Here is a 21,780-nt window from a genome sequence, read left to right on the forward strand (position 1 = left end):
TAATCTCGACTATTATATACCTGTTCACAACCACGTTTCTTCTAACCTACTTAAGATACATAAAAGAGCCTGAATACACTTGCAGTGTTGATATTGAGGTGAGAGAACTGACGTAAGATTCTGAAGTACACTAGCTCTCCTCCACTTTTTTATATCTTCTACCGTTGCTAACAAACGACGGAGTTTTTTCATTTAGTAAGCCGAAGTGTTGTTTTGAAATGAGTCGATTTCAAGGTCAGTTGTAATGCTTCGTCAGATGTTATATAGCTATGACAAATGTAAAATGGTATATGTAATGATAGAAATCGTTCACTATTAACGATCAAGATTTAAAACAAAATTTGACCAGCGTCTTTATTCAATCATGGCGCAGCTTTTATAATTGAATTCAAACTCATAACACAGATTGGAAAATCTTTTAGCTCTGAGTGGTAGACATCTTAAAGTTATCGTGAATATAAATAGTACAGTTGGTTGTTAAACCACCTGCTTCAAGACGTTCTATAGGCCATTAATCACCACATAAAATATTGCTAACGGAAGTGAAATAATATAGTAGCAGTTACAACACACTAACAAATAGCTTGCAAATGAAAAATAATCCGCGGAGTACACTGGCATTGCAATCAGGATCTGTTTGCCTACGCTTTACAAATCAAGATTATTTCATGACATATTTATCACTGTCAATTTATCAACAATTTTAGCAGTTTTATATTTCATTTTGTGCGTCATAGTACAATGGAACAATGAATGTAAGCTTCTTGCTTTTAGAGCATATATGTTGGAGATGGGACTGCCTCGTAACAGTCATGTCAATACCCTAAATAAACAACCCTGCGACTCAATTCGGTGTGGGGGCGTTTGAACGAGTAAGGGTGATTCTTCTATGAAGTCAGATTTCGGCAGCTAATTGGTTTTATCGGTATTCAATTATTTAGAGAGTGTAACCTTTAACTCGAGATTTAATTAACTAGTTTACAACTACCGTGAGAGAGCTAGCGAACCAGCCCAGCTCGCAGGGTGTTCGTCGTGGTTCTTAAAACCGCAATAACAAGCATTTTATAATCAGTCAGTTGAAACTGATTGGGTTCGAGCGTGCTATCGGAATTAGTTCCTTGCGTACACTACATCACAGTTATTCATTTTACAGATCCCTACATATTGGCAGTATATCTATGATTGTCATAATTTTCCGCGAAAACTGGATCTGTCATGTGCCTTTATTATAGGTTACTGGTCATTAAAGTTTGGTCTATGACGAATCCTGTTTGTATTACCGCCGTTCTCAGAAAATCTCTCACCACCCACCCAGCCTGCCTAGTATGCAATCACTATGATTAAAACGCAGGTGTGGTCCAAGACCTGAGTTCATGCTCTAGTTTGATGACAAACACGTCAGTTATGCCAGTTGTTTCAGACTTAAAATGACCCGTGCAAACCCGAGAGCCAAACACCATTGTCCCTTAGGTAATAAACAGTTCCACGTAATTTATGTACAGCTATTTCACAAGAACTTGTTGCATACACACGGACAGATCTAGCTGCATAATTGTATCGTCCGTACTGACTTAAACCGCTACAAAGTTCATTAGAATTCAAGTGTCGAATTCGGTCGAAATATTACTGGCATAACAAGCTGGCATCGATAAACTACGATACATGACGTCACTCACATTACGTGATTAAGAAGATTTTTCTTCGTGGACCGAAATTTGCGCGAGTGATAGACTGGCAATTTTGATTCATTTCAATTAGATCAGCTTCAAGCTATCTCGGGATTGGCTCATCGTGACCTTCGACCAACATGATCGAGTGAAGAAGTTGCGTTTAGTCGACTACGAATACAGTGTGAGGTTACACTTCAGTGAGTTTGCAACAACACGTCTCAGAACGCCGCAGTGATCGGTAAAATAAATCAAAGGACCTCCGTACAATGAATGTGTAGGGTCGAAGCAAGCAGGCCAGGCAGTTGTAAGAGGATAACCCTGACCCCTATGGTCTCATATAAACTTTTCAAGGCACTGGTTTTAAGGACAGCACAGGTTTGAATTTGTCACCGACGTATACGTCGCTTTCATCGGTCGGATTCGCTGTTTGCTGGATTATTCCTGACTGTGAACACTTAATTGTACTTTCTATCGGATGTACGGTTCCGTCGCTGATCAGGCCTGTCAATAAACATGACAGAACTATTAACGCTTCATAAAATCAAGCACAGTCCTGCCATTTTAGCTGTCCAAGTACGTTGAGAGTATACAGGTGAGGCAATTGTTTCTTTACAATCCGTCTTTACAAATATGAAAAGGGTCTCTCCAGACATCAGATTTTGCTATGTACATTCAACCTCATTTACGCAGTTATGTCCAATGAATTCAGATGTTGATATATTTCGCTTTCCATTCAGCTCTGTCCGTGCCACACCACGAAATTCATTTTCGGGCCAATTTTTTACTCGTTTTACATTAATACTAGGGACGATATGTATTTGTCGTCATGATGAATTTCATACACCAGCTGTTATGATTGTGCTAGCCTTGGTCGACATCCCAAATTCGTACCTTTCATTTCACCCGAGCTGCATTCGTTAATAATACTGCACGACGATTGAGTTTGGTCGAACTTACAAGGGGTTCACAGTTTCTTAATAGGGTGGGAATGTCTTTGAGCAGGGTAGCTTTGTTGAAGCCTTTTGTTAGTTATAGAAATAGTACAACAATCACCTACCGCGGCCTGTTTTGTCGGAGAGACCTGTTTGAATGATGTACCATCGCGACAACAAACACAGAATTATAGAGTTACTAAAGCTTTTCTTGATCCAATGGTAACATCATACTTAGGCGACTTTGTCCCAGTTATAGTATCGCGCCAGGAAGCTATGTTTTCATCACAGTCCCCCCAATCACGGTCACTGTGGGGTAGAGTAACCGTGACTGGAGGGGCTGTGGTTTAACACAACTCACTTTAGAGTGTGAAGAGGAAAAACCCGCGTTGTTCGCCTTCGGTAAAGTCGCTTATTGAACACGTCGAATTTGTAATCCTCGACCCTGGAGATTTGTACAACGATAAACTTACACATTTGCTTTTTTAGAACCTTTGGTTATTAAGGTAGAATGCGCTTCGTATCCTCAAACTTTTACTATACATTTTTAGTCTACCATTTGGGGAGACTCATTTTGAAGCTCAAGGAGTAAATAAACTTTCAACTTATTTTTGTGAAAATTGAAAACTTTACATTTCCCCGTAGAGTTAACACAGGGATGGCGGCCATTTTCCATTTCAGGTGTCGGTGAGGCTGCGTTCTCAAAAAACGGTGAGGGGCTTGAGGAATTCAGGGGGATTCGAACATTTTGAAGGTAGTAGAGGGGACTTAAAAATTTTGGTTCCCTTTTATTTTTACATTATCCGATTCCAAAGTTTGGTAGATAATTCGATGAAAAATGAACAACATTTTAATGTCACCCAATTGTCCTAATGTTAGTAATAATTAAACAAAATCTAGAACAATTTTGTTATATTTCGTTACTTTTATCTCGAACAAATCTAAGCGTGTATGATTTTTCCGAAAAAGAAAACATGTGGACCTATTAACGGGCAGAAGCTGCAACTGTTGATAATATATTCCATAGTTCTATGCAATGTATCAAATACAGTTTCTTGTTGTCTCACTACAGCATGCTGAAACACAATATTCAGTTTGTTGACAAAGCCTGTATATACAGATATGTATTGGGTGATAATTAAATTGAGTCCAGACTGAAAGTCAATGATACAAATGCATGGTACACATACACATACTGTGTTAGCAAGCAGAATACTGAATAATGCTACAGGGAGTAGAACAAGAACAAAACATACAGCTGCAGCCCTGCTGTTGCAGTGTCACGGGTAGTGACAGAGATAGTTCAGACTCTGATGTAGTTGAAGAAAAGTTTTGGTCAAAATAAATGACGCTCATGACAGTACACAAGATCAGGCCAGAGAACAACACATGATATGGAAGATCAGTAAACTTTAAAGTGTCAGGCATTTTTTAATTCTTGCATATGAGAATAATCAAATATTAAAGAAAAAAGGTGGGGTCACGCACGTGTTTAGCTTTTTTTACGAAAAATCATAGACGTTTATATTTTTTCGAGATAAATTTTCACATTCTCATCGTAAAATAACACAAAAGTAAAACTTTGAACAGTAAAGACTCTAATTTAAATGAAAAATTGTGCGACTAAGTGTAATTATTGATTTTTTTACTAAATTTGTCACAATTACACCCAAAATTTCAGAGATTAAAACGTTTATTTTATGGAAATTTTAATCTTCCAGTATTATCAATTTTGAGCAGCATCTTAGTCATATATGCTCGTACCTCTGTAAAAATATTTTTTGGTAGGTCACTGTGATCAGTTTTTCATAATTTGGCAATTTGTAGCCAGTAATTCACAATTTGCATACTCTCTCGAGATCGCCATTTTGTGTGCTCGTCAACAAGTGCCATTGACCTGACCAGGGTTGGATTAACTCTAATCGACTGGATTAACTCAAGTCGACTTAGACTGACAATCCCAAAAGTCCACTGATGCATTTAAGATGAATCAAGTTAAGAACTTGCCTTAGGAATATGGCTCTACAAACCGTTTATATTAGGTATTGTCGAACATATGCAAGGAGAACTGCCCTTTACATGGTTATTTTTACTTTGCGTGCATCCCTAATAACTATGTGGCCCTATGATAATTATGGAGGGACTTGAACAATTTTGATCATATAGACAGGGGGTGGACTTGAAAATTTTGACGGTATTGAGGGGGATCTGAAAAATATAAGATTTCAAGCGCGATTCCTTCCGCAGCCTAATTGGGAAATTTGCCTCTCTAGTACCAAATTTTGAAAGGTGACCCCTGATTTCTGTTCTTGTTTTTGGAAAGGGAATAGTCTAAAGCTTCCTTAAGAAAACATTTTGGGCTTACGCTTCATACATAATGCTTGCGGTGATAACAACTTTGAAAAAATAACTAGAATTTTTACAGTAGTTGTCATTGTAATATCCTCATTTATGCAAAGTTTTCACTTTTTAATGTTAAGCTGGTACTTTCGTTCACTGTTGTATATTAAGATAGTTTGCGCATCGAAAGTGAAAGAAACTTTGACTAACTCTTTCTTCAAGGAAACCTTCAACCATACCATTTTGTAATCAAGAATAAAACTCGAGAGTCACCGTGCAAACTATGCACCAGAGAAAGAAATTACCCAATATTAACCGACTTATGGAATTTAAAAAGGCTGTCATCACTATGTTAACTGTATGGGGAAAAATTACATTTATAATTCACAATTATAACTACCTTCAAAATGAGCTCCAAGAAGTAATGGACCAAAAATCTACCATAAAAGTTTGAGTGTCCAAATATTTGCGTCCGAGGCGCATTCTGCCTTGATTTTATTGGAGAACTATAGCATAGGCTAACACTTCACTTGACGTTCGGGCAATGACTCAGAAAGACCGTTCTGCGAAGCCATTGCAATCATTCCCAAATGCATTCCGTTGAAATGATTGGTCGCAGCTGCGTTGAACTGTGAAATGGTAATTGCAGGGTAAATTCACAGGTGATGTTGTTCCTTAAAGGCCCATGAGCTGCAACTCTGTGAAATTTGTCCAACCTCAAGTTACTTCCAATTTCCTCAGATATTCATTGCAATCTGCAAATAGAACGATATAGTCATTAACTAGGCCTCAACAACGTTTGCGTGTGGCAGAATAGGCAAGAAATTGAACATATTTTTGTTAATTTTTATATTTCCCGCCATTTTCAAAATCTTGCCATGTTATGTGAAAAACGGAGAATTTTTTGTCAAAGTGGAGTGAATCCCTTTCCCGTCCTTTTAGTGGGATGCATCATGTTGTATTTGTAAAGATTCAAATGTGTACATGCACCATTTATGCTGTTTATCATGTAGTTGTATGGAGGCGGCCATATATTTGGGTGCGGTACCTGTTTATTATGTGTCTTACTGAAACCTCCCAATGCAGTCCCACTCAGTGGATAATTATACTTAAGTAAACATCTCTGCGTACGAACATTTCTATTGACTAATTTTAATCTGTAAAATCATGAAAATACTGCGAAAAGTTACAGCTCCTGTGCCTTTAAATGTAAAATTCATATGTACGAAAATTCAGGAAATCATCTGCCACACATCTGTGTAGATGGCAGGACTGCAACAGTAATAAAGGCGAATAGCAATTTTTTTTTCGATTGAACATACGAATGCAAATGAAGTGAGTATTAGTAATACTATTACGCTTAAGTGCAATATTACCGTATGCATAACTTTGAATGACATGTGCATGCAACAATAATAGTGAGCAACGTGTCAAATTGACTCGTTTAAATTTCTGTTTTCGTTCACAGTGATTAACGGGTTTGCATATAACAAGACTTCCCAAATCTGTTTTTGAAGACTTCAATGTCACATTATCAGTAGTCAGAGTATCGGAAACCATCTTACTAATAAATGAATTTTGGGTCGTAAACAAGCACGTTGGAATAAGAGGTTCCAAGTTGGTCCGTTTTCAAATCGTAAATTATCCCAGATCACTGAAAACGCTATCACCGGCTACATTTTGTAGTAATCACTAATCGTTTACGAATTTTGTTGTCAACTTTGATGTAAAGTGAAGTAGATTGTGATTCATACGCCTTCTGTGTTCTTAATTGGCAAAAAAAATTACGAGGAAATCTTAGGTAAGCAACATTGCAAAACCTCGGGTTAGGCATTGCAACTGGTAAATTATAACAGTAGTAAATTGTCAGCACTGAAAAAAAAATAAATGATAATGAGACAGATGCTGTGACTTGACCTTGGAGAGACGACAGTAATCAAACTGTGATGGGATACTTTACGCGTGAAATCAACACAGTCCTCGTTACTAGTAACGATCCAATTTCGTAAATCCTATTTGTACTGAGAGGTTTTCATATCTTTATGACTAGCGCTTGCGTTACAAGATCTCCTTAACAATAGAAATGTCCATTTTTGATTTATCTGTCAAGTAAGTTACGACGACCGATCCCGAAAAAACCAGCCTGAGATTATAGGAAACTATAATTTATAAATTAGAGCACAAAATTTATGATCTGCTATGCTTGTGTGCATTATCTTCCCACACATCCTCACAAAGAAATTAACAGAATTGTAAAATACACTATTGATTGTAAGCCTTGGGCTACGTTAACCTCCGTGTCTGTTTCTTCATGTATCATTCTGATCCCGTTTTCAGTTAAAGTTATCTTTGTACCGTTTATCAAAAAATAACATTATCTCTAAATATGTATTCAAAGTCTCAAAGCGTGATTAAGCATAATTGCCACTCAACTTTACTTTATTCAAAGGAAATTCCTTTGTGGTGAACGTTTATCATAGGGAAGTTACACAGTCCGTGAAGTTGGGAAGATTTCTACTACAGTGGGTTCACTTCTCCCGACCAGTTTCGGTGTCAATCTGACCTGGTATATTACCATGTTTGTCTCTCTTTCCGGTATGGTATCATCGATATCTCTTAGTTGACTAAAGTCTATATATCGCAGCATTGGTGACACTCTATGTTATTAAGTTTCACAACATTATGAATGACTTACTTATCTCACAACGCATTTGTTTGACTGTTCTTCCCCAATCTATATTTCTATGTATTGCAATTTCTATTAGTGACCGAATCTGAGTTTTTCTCCCTGCTTTACTGTTCAGCCATAGCGTTGAACTTCTCATCGATCGATACATTCACTTGTGTGATGTGATTTACGTGTAACATACCTCTATGTCAAAGTTTTCACCTTTTTTGAGTTTTCTTGAATTATCACTTTGTTTTGTCTATTATTATTACCTGGTGGAGAATGGTTGTATAACGATATTCCTTAAAGAAGCATATTCTTTTAAACCGTACGAATTTCCTGTAAAAGTCTGCAAACCGGACCGTACCACTTTAATGTTCGTCACTCTAAGAGAATGTCGCATTATTGAAATATTAATCAACGCTAGCCTTAAAGTCACTTCACGCACAGTGAATTAACCCAAGCACAACATCAATATTTTCGAAGTACACGGTACCTTGCTTCATTACGACACTTCTGAGACGTAATATTTGTTGACTTCTCGACTAGGTCCGAGCGTTTTGTTTCCGTGAGAAACCGAAAGTTTTGACAACATTACGGATGACCGATCTTTAAAGCAGTCAACTTTGCAAGAATTTAATTTCGAGCTTATTTATTATTCTTTTCATTACACAAACAAAGTAATCGTTCCAGTGATCAACCAAAACCTGTTGATGGTCTTTTTTCGCTTTAATCGGAAACCCATGGAGTGATATTTTATTTCACAGCCATATGGATTTCCGCCTGTGGTTCTTACAATGGCTGTACAGAACTCATAATAGCCCTGTTTGTGTTACGGGCATTCTGACCGAAAACGCCCACCTCAGATATGAGTTCTGAGTGGCAGTCTTTCGGAAAAAATCAAAGACACGTAGTAGTTCGTAAGCATCTTTAGTTTCATGCGCACAACAAATTAGTGCATATGACGAATTTCACCGTGATTTTCTTGCAGTATATGAATATTTTGTCTTTTCACATGATGGATGCAAAAGGTTTTACATAACATTGTGTGGCATAATGACAAACTTTACCTTGCTCTAATGGAATCCACGTTTTCAAAATTCAACAGCAACATATAATTAAAAAATTATATATCCTTAGAAATCATAATAATGATGACGAATTTTGCATGTATGTATGTATGTATGTATGTATGTATGTATGTATGTATGTATGTATGTATGTATGTATGTATGTATGTATGTATGTATGTATGTGTGTGTGTGTGTGTGTGTGTGTGTGTGTGTGTGTGTGTGTATGTATGTATGTATGTATGTATGTATGTATGTGTGTGTGTGTGTGTGTGTGTGTATGTATGTATGTATGTATGTATGTATGTATGTATGTATGTATGTATGTATGTATGTATGTATGCATCCAACTACCTATACATGTCTGTCTGTATGCCTGTCTGTCTGTCTATCTCTCTGTATGCCCTGTATCATAGATGTATGCATGTGAGTATACATGTATATCTCGCTTCTATTGTCTATGATATTTATGTATGTACGTACGTGTTTGTGTTTGCATATGCACGTGCATGCATACGTGTGTAAGTGGGAAGCTTCTGCAAGTTATCAGGCAACGACAGAAGGATATAAGGTTCACAATGTCATCGCGTTTAATTATAGTTAGATTCTGAAGTGGACTCATTATCCAACACCATCATATCTTCCGTGCCCATGTCACTTCATACCAGCTTTAGATTAATCTAAAAAGCGGATTAAGGTCCATGACTGGCGTTTCCGGAAGTGATTGACACCCAAAAGGTCATGCTGGGTTAATGGTTCCCTGTTTGGGATCTCCCTGGTGTTTGTTTAGTGTCAAATTCCAAAATCCGTCCTCTTGCTTTCTGCACACCTGGAATTTTCACTGTGGGTTGGTGAATGGGAAAGATATTTATCCCATCCAAGGAATCTGTTTTTGCTCCAAGCAACGTTTAAAGACCTGAGGAATGTTAATCGGGTGTATTAGGTAAGATATAAACTGAATTAGAGTAAGCAAGATGAATATGCATTAGTCTTGTAGCAACCTTTTGTAACACTGCTGACGACCCCAAACAGACCACTGTAACATTGCTTGAATATTCTCACCCTGTGTACACTATTTGTTCGATACAGATCTGTTCGGCTTATCGATTAAATATATGTCTAATAACGGCCTCATGGAGGTCCGTCTGTTACCTTCATGATTAGACTGAACAAAATTTGATTGATGTTACCATGGACGTTACGTCCTTGATGTTACTGAAATTCATGTTTTGAATTAAAAGGGCGGTGTGTTTGTTTAGGCCTACTTGTTTGTTGTAACTGTGGTGACAATCGGACTGGCTTATTCATATCTGCAGACATAGAATATTCCAAGTGTAAAGATTTGTCGACAGAAATTCATAAATCTTAGTAATCTTAGTAAATAATAAAAATACACCCGTTAATGATTACTGAAGATGAAAACACAGTCAAACTATGAAATAATCGTACCCTTATCTTCAAGGGGGTTCATCTTAAGATTTTGCAACCGACTAATTGAAATTCGAAGAAAAAGTAGAAATTCGCATTGTTCGATTGAAACGCAGTACGAAATGTTTTCTCGTTTGTCGGACCCAGGTTTAGCATGGAAAACGCGCAGTGTTGATCTCTGTTGCACCCAAGAACTCACTCAAGAACTCACAACCTGGTTTGGGCTTGGGGGACTACGCTTTAATGTGTGCAGGGGCAACCAGCTAGCCGGATAGAGTCGTTTAACATATTAAGTAACATATTAATATATTATCCTGAAGTATTTTGGGAAAAAGTAACATTTTGACGACTATTGAATGCCTCGCTATAGATCGAAAGCATTTGCTTTACACGTTGCGAAAAGCTCTCTCGTTGTCAAACAATTTAGCCCTGTCCATTGGCACTGCCTACCAGGTGAATACTTCTCACGGTTTTTTTCAAAATTTTTCCGTCAGCTGATGATTACAATCGCCCACTCGCCCGCAAATACGAGAAATCGTTCCTATGATGCACGCAAAGAAACGGCTTACAAGGTATGTTTTCATTTATAGCATTGACGCAGACAAGGATTTGGTGCCTGCCCTTGTGTGACTCTGCTTTTAAAAGCTCCGAAACTAGGACGGTACTGTGTAATATGACTTGTGCGTAGGTCAAAGTTCGTGAGTTGTCGAGAGACGGTTCAGCGCAGTTCTATGTATACCCTCTCGAACGATTTCCAAAAACTTACAGACATGTGAATGACAACCTGAAACGTGAAACTTGAAATTGTTGATGTTGTTCCCCTACATATTTTGGTTTGATTAAAATACATATATGTTCTTTGTATTAGTAGTACAGTATTGTTTCCATATGGTATGAAGCCCAGGAATAGACAATTACCTTCTTCATTTGGCGCAGAAAGGACCTGTCGGTGATTTCAATATGAGCCGATTAAGGTTCTAAGGGGATGGGAGGGTTTGTTTTATTCTGCCGTGAAATTATGACATTGCCCTTTACTGTGTCACTATGACATTGCCCTTTACTGTGTCACTATGACATTGCCCTTTACTGTGTCACCTTTGTTAATGAAATTGCTATGTCATCGATTAAAACTAATTAGCATCATTAATTGGAATTGAAATTATAATTAACACGGTATTTGTTTTGGTATTGTCGTCTTTGTCAGTGATATCGTTATGTCATGATGAATTAATGGTGATTAGCACAACTCAAACACTGTATTGTTTCATATTTGTGTATGTTTATGTCATCCATTGATGCTAAGTATAATTAGCATTACTCAAACGTTTTAGTGTGGTTTTGTGAAAGCATAAATTCATCTGTCCTTAGTCCATGTCAAGTTTATTTTAGCTGGTTCAGATGTCATCATCGTGCAAAGCATGGGCGTAAAACCACGTAGCTTCGAAGTACATCATTATCACTTTACGGGGTTCCCTGGGAGTTGACGTGTTTCGTTGTCCTCCAAGAACACCGCTGTCATAGTTTTTTCTATCGCTGATACAAAGAGAAACACCAATGCGCTTGCAGTACGTTCAAATATATCTTGTCACATCAGGTAGGTATGGTCTATTCATGGCGGAACATTGTAGCTTATCTGTCAGACGGCGATACTGTCAACTATTGTACTTCATGTAGTGTAAATACCTTGAAATGATAAATCTACATCAGTACAGAAAAGTCAGAGTGATATCTTAGCGTAAAGGATGCCGACATTAATTACATACTTCTAGGCTTTCTTGAACTCCATTGCAAAAAACGGGTTTAGGTAAAGTAAACCCCGTTAATTGTCATAAACTTTAGATTCCCTGATATTCGCCTTTGATTTTATTCCCAACGTCGGTTTCAATGCTAACTATTCTGTTTTCATACATTTGCAACGTCTACCTGAATGTCAGCCGGTTCAACATTTCAGGTTTACAAAGGTAAGATGAAATGCACGCTAAACTGTCTCCCCTACCAACTGAACCCTGTATGCCATAAATAAGTGCTTGCGTCATATTTGCACCCGAAACTGCCCCAAAGACACGGCCTTATTGCCATGGCAATAGCGGGTTGTGAAAAATGTTAATTCAGAAGTCTAACCTCATGAACAGATAATGAAAGCTTAAAAAGACATGAGAGAAAGAGGTACCGTATATATTCCTCTTTCATTATAAAATAAAACTCCCCAATGTATTGAAATATATTGTTGTGACTGATAGGTTTTGCACTTTGAGACTAGCCGTTGTCGCAATTCAATAAACTCGTGGAGGCATTTTGCAACATCTAGAGGCACACTCAGATATACTGTATGGAGTCTCGACTGAACCCACCGACACCATTCTGTCCGTCGATTAAATGAAATTTATATACTTATCCATCGACAATTTTCAAATATTTCTAGAAATATAATACATAAATTGCTGTGTAATTGTAATCGCTCCCTATATACACTTATAAGGGAAATCAGTGATTGAATAGATCACATTTTAACGTACACCGAAAGTGACAGAACGTCCACAAGATATCCATTTACCTCTCTACAATGTATTAGATCTTCAGCAAGTCCATATGACGTCAGTGTTAGGCCGATTTAAATCATTATGTACTCAATTGCAGGAAGTTCCTGGGGCTATGGACGATTTTTCAAGGGTGGGCGTGAAAAATATGCAAATAAAAGAATTGACGCAGTTTTGAATTTTGAAGGATCTGTAAATTAGAGACCCTCGGGGTAAATTAGTGGTAATAAAGTTATCTATGACTATACTTGTTAAACTTTTTGCTGTCTCTACTAGAACGACAATTTGTAAAAGTCTGTTGTAATGGAAGTGATGATACTCTAGATCTGTTAGAGCGACAGGGATTTTTTCATTTTCTGTGTCACTTTTTAGCGATGTTTTTGTCTCCTAGGATTTTAATGAATGAGTCTAGGATAAACATATTCATCCGTACATAAAAACTGATCACGTTCACAAAGCGGAAAACACACATTTTGGATAATTCAAAAGGAGTTGATAAAATCAGCTCATACACTCGAGTACTACTTTCAAGTTATCAGGCAAACGGATCTGACAAACTTTGTCAATGTTTGCTCGTCACTTTTAATATCGCAGCCCATCATTTTTGTTTATTCTGCAGTTAAAACAAGCTCCGAGTCTCGCTCAGTAGGAAGTGTTTTAAGTGAGGGTTGGCAGAATATGTGCTAGGTTTGCATTTTAGTACAGGGGTAAGTCGTGTCAGGTCGACATGTCAGATCTGTTGATCTGACTTTCAGATGTATGTTGCTTTTTGCATTTTTTTTCAGACTCGAATTTTACATTCGATTGCAATTTTGTGTCTCCTTTATCAAAATGTTCTGTAAAACCGTTACTATGGCGACAGTCTTACGGGTTCAGTGAAGATATATGAAAGACTGTACACGATTTCTTAATTCTCTTGAAATATTGTGACCAGGGAATGACGAAGTAGACAACATACAATGACGTTGCTGTGTAACCATAGCACAGGATGTGCTACTGTGTAGATTTCATAGGGATAATTTTAAATTCCGTCATCTTGTCTTGTATTATTTGATTACTATTTATTTTTCACAGTTCGCTATTTTCCAACAGCAACGGATATTTTCGAATTTCCAGGGTAAGCTTACACTTTTTTGCGAGAAGGACCAGGTTTTGATGTCACGTGTACGAAAGATCACAATAGTGAGATTATGTCAATCTGCTGTTGAAGGTTGTAATGTTGCAACCTAAATTTCAAATGATAAAAAGAAGTGTTTTGATCGACAGTTAATTTCACATTATCGTTCCAACGCAGATGGAATTCCATGCAAGAAGGAGTCCCATTTGCTAAGGATTTCGAGTTTTTTCTACATAAATACGTCATTGTCTGGCAATCAATCTTCACATCCTATTCTGTCATAATGTCGTTCAAATACATTTGTCAGAGCTGAAATTGTCGATTTTATGACGACATTTCATATGACTCAGTATGACTGATCATTTGAGCTTCTGGAGTCATACTGGTACCAGTGTATGTTGCAACAAGCACAAGACATTATCAAGATTTAATGTAATTACATGAATACATTTCGAACTTCAAAGACCGTTATTTTGTAGTAGAAACAAACTCAAACTTGACACACAAATGATAACACTCGTTATTACATTGCAGAATGTAAGACGATCATTAAATATCATTAGACCCTTCGCTTAATCAAACAAATCTATCTAGCTATCTAGCTATCTAGCTAGTAGGCTATATATGCAAATATTAATGCTATATATATATATACTATTCCTTGCTGATTAAGAAGTACAAATAATGCAGCATAATGATGGTAGTCCATCCCTGTGCACTTATAATAATTAAAGCAATTCATTGTTTGTATAATAACAAGGGTATATTCAAATGTTAACACACTTATAATTGACGACAGAAAATAAATCCGGGTGTCATAGAGACAGCGAACTTCACCACAATCATCAAAACTGCAGGGTATTACAATAACCTCCCCGGCCCATGTAAATCACACAAAGCATTCATTCAATGTTGCGATTCTCACAGCACAATGCTAACTGTCAACTGAAAGCAGTTCATCTAAACTGACAATCCCTTGCTATGCTTTACAAATCAGTTAAACAATTTCTATTCCTAGCCATCCAATTTGACCTCAAAGTTGACGGATTGTGATCACTCCGAACAAAGCATACAGTCCCGCTTCCCGTGTGCGACGTTGCCGTAGCCTTCGAACTACCACTGTAGGTTTCGAAGCCATTAAGCTAACATTTCCGATATAATCACTGCTCAAAGTCGAATGGACCTGATAACCGACATTTGCTTCCGACGGATTGCTGTAAACGCTGTTAGTTAGGTCTCCAAAAAGGAGGAAGACCATGGATTGATAGGGCACATTGCCTTTAAATAGCTCTGGATATTCCTTTATTAGGACGTACGTCACTGAGGAAATATACTGACACTCAGAGCTGCATTTCTGATCTAGCCAGATCTTAGCCCGCTTCATTCTCAATTTTAGGTGAAGGCGTATGATTTCAGACAGAAAGAAAATATTAACTACTCACACCATAGAACCACCGCACTAACTGTCACACCGTTAAAAGTGTAAGGTAGGCCTACTATAGAAGACAAAGTGATCGCGCCCGTTCAGGTGAAGTAACTCCGGCATGATATACATAATACTATCTACCTGACTCCCTCTCTCCCGCCCTCCCTCCTTCCCTTCCTTCCTTTCTTGCTAGCTATCTACCAACTACATACATACATACATACATACATACATACATACATACATACATACATACATACATACATACTGTTATGTAGTCATTTCCCCCCACACTCATCATGACCTGAGTTCAATTAGTCTAGAACATTCTCAAGGTCACTACCCTCTAATGACCTCACAACCTTGAATTCAATTAGTCATGTTTGGAATGTTCTGGAAAGTTGATTAGTTGTGTAAGAGGAGATAATTTTAGAACAGTAATTAGCATGTCAATAAAAGTTCTAGATTGTTCTTATATGCCTTTATAAAAGGGACGTGCTCAGCTTCCAGTCAGACTTTTGGGATCGTGTCTCTTGTGTGTTACTAAACTCCAGCAGTAGTCATTCTCAAGACTTTTCAAGACCTTCACTGTCAACGCTGGATTTATACTGTGGACTTTGTGCAGCTTCAAGCCTGCAAGCCAAAGGACTGTTCATTCATCCGACTGACTGTTACAACTCTGAGACTGGAGCTTTGCCGTCCCAGCTGAGATAAGTAGTCTGTACACTTTTAAAGCTTGTACTCTATCCCTGACTTAGCAATTAGTTTTATTTTCGTAATAAATTTTGTTTAAACGGAAACTGCTGAGTTCACCCTTTTGTTCGTTTTCTCTGCACGTAACAAATTGGGGGCTCGTCCGGGATACGAATATTTTGAGCCGTTTGACAACATTTTGCCTACCTTTTCAAAACTGCTTTACACTGTGAACTCAGCGAAATTTAATCATGGCGGAATTCAAGCCAGACGAATTTATGGAGGACCTTGATCAGGACACATTTAATTCCCTCAGAAAAGACAACCTCATAGCACTGGCAAATTTCCTTAAAGTAGATGTCAAAAGATCTATGCGCAAGCGAGAGAATACAGTTCAAGATTGCAAAACATTAGTTGATTCAGGCCATTTTGGGGAGTCTGCCCTAAAAGATTATGAACCTGAGTCTTCCTTTGAACTCAGAAAATTAGAGTTAGAAATACAGGCAGATTTGGCACGTGAAAAGTTAGCAATGGAAGAAAGACAGAAAGAAAAAGAATTACAAATGAAAGAAAAAGAATTACAAATGAAAGAAAAAGAAAGGCAGGAAAGATTAGAAATGGAAGAAAGACAGAGAGAAAAAGAATTGCGATTAGAAGAACAGCGATTGCAGGTAGAAATAAAACGTTTAGAGCTTGGACAGTCAGGAAAATTCTTCCCTTCAGACAAGTTTGACATCACTAAGCATTTCAGGTTAGTTCCCCCTTTCCAAGAAAAGGATGTTGATAAATATTTTCTTCCATTTTGAGAAAATTGCTCAGAGTCTGAACTGGCCTAAGGAGTCCTGGTCTATGCTTTTGCAGAGTGCTTTGGTGGGTAAAGCCAGAGAAATTTACATTCAGTTGTCAGTAGAGCAGGCTTCAAATTATGATTCTGTGAAGGAATTAATTCTCAAGGGTTATGAGTTGGTGCCTGAAGCTTACCGTCAGAAATTTAGGGATTGTGAGAAGGTGAAGGATCAAACTTATGTTGAATTTGCTCGAACAAAAGAACAACTGTTTGATCGTTGGTGTTCTTCTGAAAAGGTCAGTCAGAATTATGACAAATTACGACAACTTGTTTTGATTGAGGAATTTAAAAGGTGCATCCGGAGTGACATCAAGACTTTATCAATGAACAAAAGGCAGATACATTGGAGGTTGCTGCACGTTTGGCCGATGATTATTCATTGACCCACAAATCTTCATTTCACAGCAAATCATCCCAGTCCTTTTCCATACAGAAACAATGCAGGTAAATTTAACTCCTCCTTTTCATCCAAGAATTTCGCAAAGGACAGTAGAAAATCAAATGACAACAGTTCACAAAATTCAAGTAACACTCCCACATCATCAGATCCCAAGTCTCAATCTCCTTCTGACAAACAGTTTGGTACACTTTCTTGTAATTATTGTAAGAAAGACGGCCATTTAATGTCAGATTGTTTCAAATTGAAAAGAAAACGTGAAGGTCAAAGTGGTCAAAGTGGATCTAAGCCCACCGGCTTTATTTCTTCATCAACTCAATTAGAGTCTAATAATGTGTGTAACACATTTTCTGAGGTTAAACCCTCTTATCCCAATTAATGAGGTCAAGGTCAATTCTTCTCAAGATAGCATTATGGGTATTTTCGAACCATTTATTCATGATGGTTTTATATCACTTTCTAGTGATTTTTCTTCCGCTACCCCTGTCAAAATTTTAAGAGATACCGGGGCTTCCCAGTCTCTTTTGTTGGCAGATACCCTGCCGTTTTCTGAAAAGTCATTTTCAGGTTCTAAAGTTCTTATTAAGGGGGTAGATTGTAATGACTACATTCCTGTTCCTCTCCATAATGTCTATTTGTCTTCGGACTTTGTTTCTGGACCTGTGGCTTTAGGTATTAGGCCTTTTTTGCCTTTTGAAGGGATTCACCTTCTTCTTGGAAACGACCTTGCTGGGACAAGGTCATTACTAATCCACTTGTGACTGATAATCCTAGTTTAGATCAAAATCCAGAGCCAATAGAGGAAGACATTCCCGGCCTTTTCCCATCATGTGCCATTACTCGAGCCATGTCAAAGAAAACTTCCAAGAATCAAAATACTCTCAAAAATAATGTCACAGATGTTGACTTAAATGACACCTTTCTCAGTCAGGTGTTTGACACGGATCATTCCGTTATCCCTCGTGGATTTGAAACTTCCAGTAAAACTTCTGCTGACCAAAGTCAGACATTTTCTAGATCAAATCTCATTGCAGAACAACACAAAGACCCAGATATTTTGTCTTTGTTTGACAGGGTAGATGATGAAGGTAAAACTTCAGATAGCTCTGTTTCCTATTATACAAAATCTGGTATTCTCATGCGTAAATGGAGACCTCCAGATGTTTTGGTTGATGACGATTGGGCTATAAAACATCAAATTGTGGTTCCAAAGCCCTACCATGCTGAAATATTGCGCCTGGCCCATGAAACGCCCTGGGCTGGTCATTTAGGAGTCAGGAAAACTTATCATAAAATTCTCAGTCACTTTTATTGGCCTAATCTCAGGCAGGATGTAGCACATTTCTGTAAAACTTGTCACACATGTCAAATGGTAGGAAAGCCAAATCAGACCATTCCAAAGGCCCCTTTACAGCCAATTCCTGCATTTCAAGAACCATTTAGTAGGATACTAATAGACTGTGTTGGGCCCCTACCAAAAACAAGATCAGGAAATGAGTACATGTTGACAATTATGTGTACATCAACTCGGTTCCCAGAAGCCATACCACTGAGAAACATAAAGACAAAGACTATAGTGAAAGCTTTAGTCAAATTTTTCACTTTATTCGGCCTCCCTAAATGTGTCCAGTCCGATCAAGGCTCCAACTTTATGTCTGGTATTTTCCAACAAGTAATGGATCAGCTAGGCATTAAACAGTATAGGTCATCCGCCTATCATCCAGAAAGTCAGGGTGCTCTTGAGCGATTTCATCAAACTTTGAAAAACATGATTAGGACCTACTGTTTTGACACAGAGAAGCAGTGGGATGAAGGAATTCATTTTCTGCTCTTTGCTGTTAGAGAGTCAATTCAAGAGTCTCTTGGTTTTAGCCCATTTGAGCTTGTATTTGGACATACAGTCCGTGGCCCACTTAAGCTCGTTAAAGAGAAATTCCTATCAGACGATGATGATTGTCTGAATATTTTGCAATATGTGTCAGATTTTCGTACAAAACTCTCTAAAGCATGTGAATTAGCCAGAGAAAATCTTGAGTCATCTCAGCAGTCAATGAAAACCAAATATGATAAAAACACCTCAAAACGGAAGTTTGAACCAGGTCAAAAAGTTCTTGTTCTACTTCCAATTCCTGGCAAACCACTCCATGCTCGTTACTTTGGGCCATACCTAATTGATAAGAAATTGAGTGATTTAAATTACATCATAATAACACCTGACAGGCGAAAACAAAAACAGCTATGTCACATAAATATGCTTAAGCCATATTTGGATAGGGATAATCCTACTATAACTCAGCCTGTCAGTGCAGTCAGTTCAAACCATTATGAAGATAGTGATACTGAAACTGACTTGAGTGAAAATACTCTAAACTCAAAGCTGGGCTCGGTCAAGCTTCAGAACTCAGAAATCCTGGAGAAGCTGGAGTCTACAAAGTTGGCACACCTCCAGCCAGAACAACAACAACAGGTGAAAGAACTGCTCCACGAATATAAACACCTGTTTCAAGATGTTCCAACGAGGACAAACGTCATCTATCACGACGTTGATGTTGGGGACAGTAAGCCTGTAAAACAACATCCATACAGACTGAATCCAACAAAAGCAAAATATCTCCAGGAAGAAGTCAAATACCTGCTGGACAATGACTTTATTGAACCCAGTAAAAGTAACTGGAGTTCGCCGTGCATACTTGTTCCCAAATCAGATCACAGTTATCGTATGTGCACGGACTTTAGGAAGGTCAACACTTTAACAAAGACAGACACTTTCCCAATCCCGAGGATTGATGACTGCATCGACCGAGTGGGAAAAGCCAAGTATGTGACGAAATTTGACCTACTGAAGGGATTTTGGCAAGTCCCTCTGACGGATCGTGCTCGTGAAATATCCGCCTTTGTTACACCAGACGGATTGTTCCAGTACAAGGTGATGCCATTTGGAATGAAGAACTCTCCGGCAACGTTCCAACGGATGATCAACGACGTCATATCCGGGCTAGACGGTGTGCAGCTTACGTTGACGACGTCATCCTGTATAGTGACACCTGGGAGGAACACATCAAGCTCATGCGGAAGTTCTTCGAGAGACTGAGTAAAGCAATGTTGACTGTCAACCTTGCCAAATCTGAGTTTGGTTGGGCGAGGGTAACTTACCTCGGACATACTGTAGGACAGGGTGAGGTAAAACCTGTTGATGCTAAAATCAGTGCCATTTCAAGTTTTCCCATACCAAACTGCAACGACAACTGATGCGCTTTCTCGGTATGGCTGGTTACTACAGAAAATTCTGTCCAAATTTCTCCACAATTACTGAGCCTTTGACTAACTTACTTAAAAAGAAAGTAAAGTTTGTTTGGTCAGAGCAATGCCAACAGGCATTTGATACACTTAAAGCCATACTTCAAAGTGCTCCAGTGTTGTCTGCACCAGATTTCAGTTTGCCATTCAAATTAGCTGTAGATGCTAGTGATACGGCTGCTGGTGCTGTTTTATTGCAAGAGGATAGTCATGGTGTAGATCATCCTGTTTGCTATTTTTCACGCAAATTTAACAAATCCCAGAGAAACTACTCTACAATTGAAAAGAGTGTTTATCTTTGATATTAGCTTTACAGCATTTTGAAGTTTATGTTACTTCTTCAAATCAGCCAATAGTGGTTTATATTGATCACAACCCTCTTGTTTTTCTGCAGAAATTTAAAGGCAAAAATCAGAGATTGCTAAGATGGAGTTTAATGTTACAGGAGTTTAATCTTGACATTAGACATATCAAAGGCAGAGACAATTTAATTGCAGACTGTCTCTCTCGTATTTAGAAATTATTGTTGTTCACTTTCAAGAAATTTTATTGTTGTTCACTTTCAAGAAATTTTACTTTAGAGTAAAACAAAATTTGAGTACTTAAATCCTTTTCAAGATTACATTTGTAAAAGAAAGATTTTTCTTTGAAAATTTTCTTTTTTTGAAGAGGGGGTGTGTTATGTAGGTCATTTCCCCCACACTCATCATGACCTGAGTTCAATTAGTCTAGAACATTCTCAAGGTCACTACCCTCAATGACCTCACACCTTGAATTCAATTAGTCATGTTTGGAATGTTCTGGAAAGTTGATTAGTTGTGTAAGGGAGATAATTTTAGAACAGTAATTAGCATGTCAATAAAAGTTCTAGATTGTTCTTATATGCCTTTATAAAAGGGACGTGCTCAGCTTCCAGTCAGACTTTTGGGATCGTGTCTCTTGTGTGTTACTAAACTCCAGCAGTAGTCATTCTCAAGACTTTTCAAGACCTTCACTGTCAACGCTGGATTTATACTGTGGACTTTGTGCAGCTTCAAGCCTGCAAGCCAAAGGACTGTTCATTCATCCGACTGACTGTTACAACTCTGAGACTGGAGCTTTGCCGTCCAGCTGAGATAAGTAGTCTGTACACTTTTAAAGCTTGTACTCTGTCCCTAACTTAGCAATTAGTTTTGTTTTCGTAATAAATTTTGTTTAAAACGGAAACTGCTGAGTTCACCCTTTTGTTCGTTTTCTCTGCACGTAACATACATACATACATACATACATACATACATACATACATACATACAAAATTCGTCATCAGTATTATGATTTCTATGGATATATACTTTTTTTAATTCTATGTTGCTGTTGAA

The 21,780-nt window shown here is 37.9% G+C and overlaps 1 protein-coding gene across 3 annotated transcripts in view; it reads left to right on the top strand.

Annotated features, from left to right (window-relative positions):
• Nucleotides 1-1,647: 1,647 nt before the first annotated feature.
• The window catches only part of LOC139120801 (extracellular calcium-sensing receptor-like), a 43,646-nt gene continuing 23,513 nt past the window's right edge, over nucleotides 1,648-21,780 (top strand). Inside the window, exons 1-2 of one of the 3 annotated variants that reach the window (XM_070685361.1) lie at nucleotides 1,648-2,262; nucleotides 10,603-10,680. The gene's annotated coding sequence lies outside the window, so the exon portion shown is untranslated. Of the gene's footprint in view, nucleotides 2,263-10,602; nucleotides 10,681-11,444; nucleotides 11,703-21,780 lie in introns of those variants that run through there. The other 2 variants (XM_070685360.1, XM_070685362.1) reach the window with 2 other exon arrangements.

Source organism: Ptychodera flava, chromosome 20 (assembly GCF_041260155.1).
Source record: "Ptychodera flava strain L36383 chromosome 20, AS_Pfla_20210202, whole genome shotgun sequence".
Lineage (NCBI taxonomy): Eukaryota > Metazoa > Hemichordata > Enteropneusta > Ptychoderidae > Ptychodera > Ptychodera flava.